This window comes from Caloenas nicobarica, chromosome 13 (genome assembly GCF_036013445.1).
Source record: "Caloenas nicobarica isolate bCalNic1 chromosome 13, bCalNic1.hap1, whole genome shotgun sequence".
In the NCBI taxonomy this organism is placed as follows: Eukaryota; Metazoa; Chordata; class Aves; order Columbiformes; family Columbidae; genus Caloenas; species Caloenas nicobarica.
Genome location: NC_088257.1, coordinates 7,819,696 through 7,828,722, shown reverse-complemented (window position 1 = coordinate 7,828,722; position 9,027 = coordinate 7,819,696).

The window sequence follows — 9,027 nt, the reverse complement described above, 5'->3', positions numbered from 1 at the left end:
CCAGTGTTTAGGTTATTACTAAAGCAAACAGAAAAATCTATGCCCATGATTTCCAGAGGTTCAATATTTACAATAGATTAACATGCTCAGCTGCTATCTGCAAAACACTTTTTTTTTTTTTTTACTCCAGTGAAAACAAGTTGAAATTCCTTCCAAAGCCCTCTAACGAGGGAGTTATCTTCATAAAGAGAGAAGGATCTCTTTGATTCTTTTTGCTGCCTTGTAAAAAGGTATCAGAAAATAACCTCTAACAAAAGTCTATCTAGGATTACAGAAAGCTCGTGGCTCGGTCTAGTTTTAGCTTGGGTAGGGGTTGTCCAGCGGGAACACCAGGAAGGACACTTGTCCCTGAGCTGGTGGATGGATTAAAGATGTACATGTTCACAGGACAAAGTCTTAAATTAAAATAATGAAGGAAGCTAATTATGTGCTTTTATAAAGTAAGCCAGTGACTAATTCCAGTTCCATGTACATGCACTTGCAAAAAGAAGAGTCTCATGGGGGAAACATTTAGAATAAATGAAAGGAATTAACTGGAAATGTAAAAGCAAAATAGTGAGCTTGTCTGATACACACCGGATAGTTATAATCCACAGTTTCCAAGAAGGCAAATGAGGGGACAACTCGGCTGCAAGCCTGTTCGTCTTGGCGGAGTTAAAGAATTCCAGCTCTTACCTAGCCTGGTTTCTTGATGGAAAACTAAAGCACCATATTTTTATCCCTGGAATTTGTGTTTGAGAACAGCAACATTCCCTGAGGTAGAGCTGATATTTTTATTAATCTTAATCAGATGTATCCCTTCATTCCTCCTCATTCTTTTGAGTTTCCATTGAGCTTGGTAGCAGTTTACTTTTATAATTTGATCTATTTCTTTCAGTTATGATGTGGGAAAGCAAGATGTGCAGTTCCAGCTACCTGGGTGATAAAGGAAGATCAATACTAACATGGCCATCCGGACAGTCAAAGAAGAAATAATACTAACATAGTTAGATCACAGCAACTAGTCAAAATATAAAGGGGCTTGGGCTTGTTGTGCTGAAGTATGTTTTTCATAATTGTAAAGAGTGATAGCCCAGATTCGTGAGAATGGTATCTCGGGCCGGATAACCGCCCCCAAGTACACGATGTGTGAATGTTGTTGGGCCTGGTCTGTGAATGAGTGGGAACATGATTGAAACAGACACGAATGTGATGTGTTTGCAATTACAATTATTGAAAAAACATCTTGTTTAACCTCTTAGTCCAGGCCCGTAACTGCAAAACCTGTAAACTGTCAATGGCTAACAAAGAGGGCCTCAGCCTGGCTCAGCTCTCCGCTCTGCGCGGCTCTGCGCTCCTTCCTGCACACGATCTCTGCCTCTGCGCGCATCTTCGTCTGCATCCCGCTGTGCGTCGCTCCTCATCGCCACGTTATAATACTCGCCCCACGATTGATTCGAGTCTTGAGTGGTAAGATCTAACTCTAAGCTATTTGACTTGAAAATAAGAGCAAAGTTTGTCATGTTTCACTTGTGTAACCTTAACCATTCCTTTCACTCTTGTGCCAAGAAGATATTTTCTGTGACTGCCTCTACCTTCTTTTTCCTATCAGCCCATATATCAAAGGAGGCCTCTCATCCTACGACTTCTGTTTGATTTTTTCTTTAATAAATGCCCACCTCCAGAGTCTCTTGGGTTTCTACATTAGAAAGCTTCTGCACCTTCTAACCCTGCAGAGAACACTGCACTGCTTGGTGCTGCTTGTCAATCCATGACTCACCATCTTCCCTGGAAACGCTATTAGAACAGCTGTGTTACGTTTAGGATTTTTTAACAATTTCCAGCTTTTTAGGCTGCTTCCCTGAAAACAAGGGCTAAGCTAAGCTCAAGATGGCAAAGAATAGGAAGAACATCACACCTTTATGGCCACGCTAATCACTCTGCTTGCTCCAAATGGGAAGAAAACCCTATGGATTCCAGATTCTTGCTTACATCTTCTTTGTTTCATATGCTCTTGTCTACATCTGCTTTAAAAAAGGTTCGTTGAATTCTGAAATAACGCTAAGCATCTTTTCCTTTCATTCCCCTCTAATCAAACAGGAGTAAAACCCAAAGTCAATAGGTAAGCCTAGAGGACAGGCTATACTATTGCCTTAGTCTGAGTCAGGATGGACAGAAACATTGGGTGTTAATACAAGGGGAAACAGCCATTGGGTCCCTCCTCTCCACTTGGCCATGCACAAGCAGCTCTAAAGCAGAGCTGGTGCCAGGGATGGTGGTGGAGCTCTCACGGGCACTTGCTGGTGATGTGGACAACCTTGGTTTCCCATCCAAAGGGTTTTCAGATGTCTACAAAGACAATATGGAGACCACAGGCTGTGTCTCAGGTTCACCCTATGCTTCAAGGAGCTCCTGGATGTAGTCGGCTCAGGTACAGTATAAACATAGATATTCTCATGAAAGAAACCTCCGGTACCTCTCCATAGGGCACATATTTTGCCCATAACCAGATGCTTTCAGGCCAGAGTACAGACAGACAAGAACTAGTGAACCAAAGGAAATTTTCATCTGTAACCACTCAAATGAGGGAAGGAATGCATACAGCAACGCAAGAAAATGCAGCGTATTCCCACAGAAAACTCTGGCAGACCACCAGGTCGGAGCTGCCAAGGTCGCCTTCGCTGCACACAACTCCACGCGATGGGCTGGAAGTCAGGGCTACCCGTGGTCCTCCTCTTCATCCTGCTGCCACATCCGTGCCAGCTTCACTGCCGTTCCTGGCTGCAAGGCAGCTTGGCGCCCGGTTGCTCCGGCAGTGACAAAGTCCTCAGCACACCCTTTGTTCCTGCTGGGCTGCAGAGGCCAGGCAGGCGCGGGACCACCTCTGGACCCCGCCGCTAATCCTTTCCTAGGAGATGCCCATCACAAATATAAGCAGCCGTAAATCCTATAAACCCTCCACTCCCGGCTGCTTTGCTCCCAGCAACCAGGGATGGAAATCCGTTCACCATTCCCAACCAGCTAATGCTGGGCAGCCGGAGCAAGAGAGGGCCCTGGAGATGCCTTTACTTTTTGGGGATGTTGGCAAAGGGCTGCCAGGAGCTGAGAGCCCCCACAAGGCAAAGACGTGATGGAGACACATTTCATTCCCAGGGGCAGAGTCAGACCCTTAGGAACACAGGGTTTGCTTATTCCTCACCTTCCTTTCTGGCACAGAATGGAGCCTTTTTCTGCAGAAAAGAGGTGGAATTTCAGCGCAACTCTGCAGGCAGGGGAGGGCCAGGTGACGCCAGGGAGGCTGCGACATGGGGCCCCAAATCACACACCCAGCACAAGTGTCTGGCGACAGTTTGGGAGGAGTAAGCCGGGGCTGAGAGGGAGATTTTAATGCATTTTTGCCACCAGAAGGCAGTGGGGAGCTGCAGATGTGAACCGCGGGTGTTCAGCAGGAGCTGCACAGCAGCAGGAACCCCTCGGTCTGTGCCTGGTTGTAGCCCTCTGGTTCCTTTGCTGGCCTCAGGAAAGCACAGAAGACTGCGGCTTACAAAAAGAGTCTCGCTGTCATTTTCTTTGGAAAATAAACATGCATCAGCCTTTTTTTCTGAGTAACAGCTGTACGAGACAGGAAAATAAAACCATCAGAATGGGAAAGTGGGGATGGTCTCCGGGGGCTGGGATGCAGAAGAAGCCACGGGGCAGCAAACGCATCTGTGGTGCTTTAGCTGGGAGCAACGCAGCCGTGTCCCCCGCAATGTCCCCAGCACAGCAAAGGGACAGACCCCAGCCTGGCACCAACATCCTGCAGATCTTCCAGCTGCTCCTTGGGACAGAACATCTCTGTGGGCGCACAGAGCACCCCAAGTAGTGGAAGGAAAGGCAGACACCACTGCGGTTCGAGGATTTGAAACCGGTCCTGGCAAGGCAGGCGGGAGGGAGCAGCGCTGGCCAGGCCAAGGGAGGTGCAAGGACCGGAGCTGCTGGTGATCGCAGCTTCTGATGGGTTTGTCAGCTTAGAAGCTGGTGTCACCAAATGGCTCTTAAGTAATTTCCATTTATAGGGAAATATTTTCACCTGATTAATGAAAAATTTACATTCTAACTGAGAAATAGACATAAATCCTCAGCACACACAGACTCACCTTGCCGCTCCATTTGCTAAAACCTTCCTGGGGTGAGCATTGACCACCCTGGCATGGACCACCCCCTTGAGCAGGGGTTCTCCAGCACTGTTGTTGTTTTCAGAGGGGGAGCTGAATGTGCAAAGTCACGCTGCCCTGCAGCTTTAAGGTATGACTGAGTGGTTATTAGGGATACAGTGAGTGCACATGAAATCCTTGTTGGCCGGTTGCAGTCGCCACGGCCACAGAGCAGCTGTGCTGTGACCCTCCTGTGGCCACATGCTCTTCCTTGCATCTCACACATGGTGGGGAAGGAGCTGTTGAGAGGAAGAGATTTTCCCTGGCAAGGTTGTACCCCAGAAGCAAGTCCCTCCTGCACATTACTGACTTACAGAGCTCTTGATGGCAATTTAAGAGGTTGCCAAGCTCAGTTTTCCACCTGGGCCATCTACCAGAAGATGATGCTCCATAGCAAGGGCAACCAAACAGGACGTATGTCCCACCTCAGCCATTCTGACTGATGATGGAGTATTTCAGCACCAACATGCCTTCGTCAGCAATTACGTGTTAGAGATTCAATTTCACAAGTTGTTCAAGCATACCTACATCTATGCTGCTGCTAAAAAGGCCAGTCCTCCTAATCCAGCTGAGATCAAACCATGTGTCTTTTAGCTGATTTGCTTTTGGCTGGGACGGGTGCCCGACTCCAGCCACGGCACAGCCACGTGAGAACGAAGGAGGAAGTCACATGGAGGGTGGCACACTGGTAATATAAACAGAAACTGGCTCAGCATGAAACCAAATGTGAGATTTAAGTGAAAACAGGACAGAAGTGTAAAAAAATAAGGCTCAAAAGCTAGCATGCAGAGTACCAACCACATCTGGGTTTCTGTCTTCTTTAAAAGAAGAGAGTGATGAGGGCTTTTTGATCAGACACAGACAAAGACCCACCAAAATGACTGAAATATTTGTCTCCTGCGATCCAGCCTCTTCAGTGCCAGGAGCCGATGGTTGCGAGTGGGAGAGCAGCAGGTCCGGAGAGGTCACCAAGCGCTGCCAATTCCCTGTTTATTGATTTCAGCAAATCAGGATTAGGATGGGCCAGGGGTGCGAGGTGGCCTCGTGCTGTTTACACGGCACGTCAGGAATGTGCCTGCTCTACCACGATTTTTGCCTGTTTTTTAAGAAGAGGACGCAGTGGGGAAGGCGGGCAGCTGCCGGGGGGCACAGTGCTGACCCCAGCTCAGCTACCCCAGGGCTGCTTTTGGCCCCAGATCCTTGGCTTCTCATGCAGGGTTGGAGGCATTTGTGTCCCCCGAAGCCCAGGGGTGAGCGGGTTGTGGATCGGGGCTCCAGGGGAATCCCAGCCATGGGGCTTTGCTGTGCCTGGGAGAGAAGGTTTCCTGCCTTCCTTCCTTCATAGAGCCAGTCGGGAAGTTGCCCTGCCCTTCTCCTAAATAATAAACCCATTTACCTCTTTCCTTTCTGCCTATGATATTCTACATTTTAGTGGAATTTCAGTTGCCATTAATTGCACCCAACCAAAACTTAAGACTTCCGGAAACTTGACAATTGAGACTTGACTTTTTTTTTTTTTTTTTTAAATTCTTCAAAACAAACAAACTAAATCTTCCTTTGCAAAACAACTGCTTACAAACAAACAAACAAGTGCTGAAGCAGACAGCCCCCCAGCTGGCTACTTGCAGGGTGATACCGCCTCGCGGGGGGGTTGCGTGCTGCTGGACGGACACCGATGCAGAGGAATTAGCTCAGAGCCACCAACAGCTGGGGGAGAGCGGCTATTGTGAGTCACTGTCAGTACCAGCTGCCCTGAAATGCGTGAGCTAAAGCGGAAAGACTTTCTGTTTCAGCACAGCATTCACTCTTTTGGCCTTGTTGCTGATAATGCTCACAGCCCCTCTCCGTGCCCTGGCTCCCAGCGAGGAGTGTGGAACGAGTGTTTTGTCCTTTGCAAAAAGTTTTGGGTGCTGCTGATGCACTCAGGCCACTGAGGTGGTGGCAAGTTGTTGCTGTTGCTGACAGGCCTGAGTTCGTTGGGGGGTGCTGTGTTTGCATTCAAAGGGTTAATTGCATTTTCCTAGTGAGGGAATAACAGCACAACCCTCTATGCATGAGAAGGCATCTGACGTCCCAAGTCCTGTTGCATGTGTTGCAGCCATGCTCGGATAAAAATGTCTCAAGTGTGAGACCCTCAGGGAGGACACGAGTGGGGACATTTGAAGGCCACTCTCAGGCAAATCTGCATCTGGTTTGTGAAAGAACTGGTGGGAATGGCCACAATGGGAACAAAGTTGTGTCCAGCAAACTGGTGCAATGCCCAAGGGAGCCATGAAATCTATGTACAACCCATGGAAACTGTCAGGATTTCCCTAGCTCATGACCAAACTTGCACCTATTGTCTTGTCTGGGGTAACTCTCACCTTCTGGGTCCCAGAAGCTTTCTGTAAAGTTCCTGTTCCCAAGGGCACTTCCTAGCTTGTGTAAATGCTATCAGGTAGATGGGTGATCTTCTGCCACCGCAGTGCTGTGTCTCCCCGTCTCCTCCCACCCATCTGCTAGTGCTCTGCTTCTGGTTCTCTGTTGCCTTTTCCTTTTTCCACTTACCTGCCTCCCCTTATTATAATATATTTATAACACTTCTTACATTAATGCTTATTACCCTTGAAAACAGAAGGACTTTATTGTTTCCTTTTGACACTTAGCCTGCCTGTATCTTTCCCTGTCCTTTTTTCAGGTGTGCTCTCCAGAGATGTCATTGTAAAGAAATATGTTTTCCATGAAAAGCATACCAGGGCACACGGACATTGCTCCACACAGATACACAAGCTTGTCTTCCTTCCTGCAGTTCAAAGTTTGAAAGAGCAAAAGTCAGCGTTCTCCTGCTGCTCGTCTGCCTCGACTGCCTGCTATCTGTCAGCATGGTGCCACCAATGTCCCGTAACCCCGACTTGCTTGATTTTCCACTCACTTCTTGCCAGTTTTCCAGAGGAGAATGAGGCTGAAAAGATCTACTACCAATGCTTGAAATGCAAGGAGAACGCCAGCAATGTGGCAGTGCCCTGCAGGGATTAAGGAAGGAGGAATTCTTCGGAGATTGAGGCTAGAGGGAATCAAGAATGGAAAGTACCGGCTGAAAGTGTGGCAAGTTTCTGTCTGGTAACAGGGCAAGAAAAGTTCCCAAAGATACAATTATTCGAAGCTGTCATTCACTCAGAAACGGCAGATTGCCTCTGACCTCCGAGTTCTGTGTGTTTAGGCCCTACCAGCCTCACCACGGTGCCCATTTTCTGCCTTTCCAAATTCACTGCCAAAATCAGAGAACAGCCTGTTCCCCAGGTGTTTATCAGCAGAACGAGGCAAATCTCCCATGGCAAAGCCAGAACACACCGAGACGGTTTTCTTTGCCAATGTCATGTTTGCTGTGCAGTAGCTGCCGTCCCTCTTTCTTTCATCTCCCGTGCCCTGGCACTCCATAGTCTGGTCTAAAAATATCACCGTCTCAGCTGCCAAAGCAGTTAAATCTCTGTACATGTTTCCTCTGTTCCCTTTATGCCTTTTTTTTTTTCCCCCCTTGCTTTCTGGATTATCTCTCTCTCTTTCTCGTGTTGATTTTGCATTCCTTTTATGTAAACTCAAACATCTGGAAAATCACAGTACAGGATATGCTTTTAGCAGCTCTTTTTTTTTTTTTTTTTTTTTAACTTAGGCTGTTCTGTTCCCGTGGATGACAAAGCAGCCCAGGCAGGAGCGGGCTCCAGGGCTGCCTGCCTGTGCCATGATTCAGCAGGTTGTAAAAGGAAGGAATGTCTTCTTTTTCTGGAAAGGGTGGGAGAGAAAGGGAGGCATGTGGGACAGGCACGCGCGTGTATATTTGACTTCCCGGTGCTGGCGTGATTGCAGCAGTAGTATGCTGTCCTGCGAGTTATGTTGGGGTTAACAATCTGTTCCAAAAGAGAGGCTTGAAAGAGATTTGGTGGAAAACTGGATTTTGCCTAGACTAGGGAGGGAGCCTACTAAATTATACTGCTCTGTTACCCTTTAAAGTATTCCTCCATGGTGTTTTTGGCTTCTTATTTAAAGCATTTGGTATCTCGTGTGCTGCCTGTTGTTTGTGGCTGTTTCCCTGCCTGTCTGTATCTTCCGTTCAGTCTCCGGGTGTAGCACAGCCAATAGGGAGCTTTAGGAGCCAGCTTGGTGGCTTTCTGGAAAAATGTGAGCGTTTGACTCCAAACTTCAGTGTAAACAGGGATTTGCTGATTTCATTTACGCTAAGCCTTATTTCTGAGCACCACGGCCCTGCTTGCATTGTCCTAACACAGTGGAATTTTCTCTGTGGGGAGACTTATGTTGCTGACTCATTGCATCAACTCAAAACAGATTTATGTTTATAAAAAAACCACAAACAACAAAAACCAACAACTCTTCTTTCTCCTTTCTTCCCACTCATCCTAGCAATACTGAATTTGGTATTCCTACAGAATATCTCCCACAGAGCACACAGGAGCTGGCTTTAAACTGGGTAGTTCAGACACAGCTTTCCATTCCACTGTTCTCAGCTGGAGCAGCTCAGATACAACTAAAAAGTGATTTTACTGATGAGGTGACGGGACTCTGCTTTCCTCCCGGCGGGGCCTTGTTCACGGCCATCTCTGCTGTACGTACACAGGAGACAGAGACTCCTGTGAAAATACTCCAAAGTGAAAAAAAATAAATTGGGGGTTGGACTAGGTGATCTTCAGAGGTCTGGCCCAACCCAGACTGTTCTGCGGTTCTGCAGAGTTTAATCTTTCTCTGGCGGTTACTTGCGCAGCCGCTGTAAACCAGTTCCCTCCTCTGGCCTCTCCTGTCCGGTCAGCACAGCAGGACGGTTCTTTCTGCGTTTCTCTGTGCTTCTGCACTTGCCCGGCTG